Here is a 1,766-nt window from a genome sequence, read left to right as displayed (position 1 = left end):
GCTGACATTTCATGTACTCTTGGGGGCCCCCTGGTGGCCATGGGGGCCCTAAGCAGCCGCTTGGTTCGCTTATGCCTTGGGCTGGCTCTGCACACCTACTACATACATGACAACCATGTGCTCACTGAGAATTCACTATTACACCTTGACTAGTATGTTTTAGTGTTTATTATTATTATTAATGTTAGCATGGTCTTTTTACTGGTTGATAGACTTCTCCATCTAAAAGACCATCTAAACTGTGACTCTTCTAAGAAATCCCTACTCAGGTTGGTTTACTTGCTGTGCCCTGCCCTTTGCTGTGAATCAGTCAACCAGCTGTCATGAGAAATCTGGTCCTACAATTCCTACACAATCACGTTAAAATATATGTTGTTTAAACTATTTTATAATGACCATTATTGTCTGTTGTAGTTAGTTTACGTACTAGCATAGCACCCAGATATCAATTAGCCAGATAGCTTAGCTTATACACTGCAGATTTGCACTTTCCTATCTTAAATATAATGCAACAGGAGTGGATTGTAAATCCATCCCTTCAGTAGCTATTAGTATTATGTGGTTAAATTTCAAATAAATTCATATACACTAGAGTTGTGTGGGGTGGAGTTAAGTGTGATCTGCTGTGACAAAAGTCAACTTGCTCCTTCAGTCAGAATCGAGGGATTAAGGGTCTGTCCAAATAAATTTCCCTCCTCCATATGCCCAAAGCCGATCTCACTTCAAAAAAATGGTCGGGATTCCCCAGAGGGGAAGTGCTTAGGGAAGTTCATGAGTGTATGCTTACAAGTGAAGTGGAATGCAGTGGGGGCATGGGCGTAGCTTGTGGGGGGGCCAGGGGGGCCTGGCTCCCCCATAGCGATTTAAGAATTTTACTAAATATTTACTTATAAAGTTTTTTCTATGAAGTAAAAATGTATATTAATCTCTTTACATTTATTTATGGATCGTAATCTATTTATTTGGAATTAAGCAACAATTCTATCTCCATAGATTCTGGACAATCAGATAAAGGTGATCCACAGGACGCAGCCGGTTTAGCCGCACACTATTTTTATGCCGACCATTTACATCCAAATGTTATTTAATTTTCACAGAACACAACCTTTAAATAGATTTTAGAATATAAACTGTTAATCGTCTATTCAATAAGACTAAATAAAAAGTGTGCACCTTATTGTGCATTAACTTGAATCAAGCCCAACAAATGTCTGTTTTAAAAACTGGATGAGTAATTCACTCCTTGATTTGCTTAATAAAAGCCTCCTTTGAGATAGTTTTGACAGACATGTTTATTGTGCATTTTAAACGTGTTTTTAAATATTGAGAATTCATTAAAATTATATTCCAAGTATATTTTCACAGACTATCAGGAAGGATAGTGAAATTGAGGTCACATGAAAAAACCTTGAAATGTTTTACAAATACAGCATTATTCATGACAAAATGGAATTACTTTAAATGTGAAACATTGTGACATTGTGATGAAACAAAACTAATATGATTTAAATTCTTAACATTTTATGTAATATTATGCAATCTCTTAAAGGGTTAGTTCACCTAAAAATTTAAATTCTGTCATTAGTCACTCACCCTCATGTCGTTCTAAACCCGTAAGACCTCCATTCATCTTCGAAACACAAATTAAGATATTTTTGATTCATTCTTAGAGCTCTCTGACCCTCCATAGACAGCAATGTAATTACCACGATCAAGGTCCAGAAACGTACCAAGGAGATCGGTAAAATAATCCATGTGACATCAGG

The sequence above is a fragment of the Sinocyclocheilus rhinocerous genome, unplaced genomic scaffold, assembly GCF_001515625.1.
Source record: "Sinocyclocheilus rhinocerous isolate Xijiao unplaced genomic scaffold, SAMN03320098_v1.1 scaffold2517, whole genome shotgun sequence".
In the NCBI taxonomy this organism is placed as follows: Eukaryota; Metazoa; Chordata; class Actinopteri; order Cypriniformes; family Cyprinidae; genus Sinocyclocheilus; species Sinocyclocheilus rhinocerous.
The sequence above is the reverse complement of the archived record's forward strand: the minus strand, read 5'-3'. Positions refer to the sequence as shown.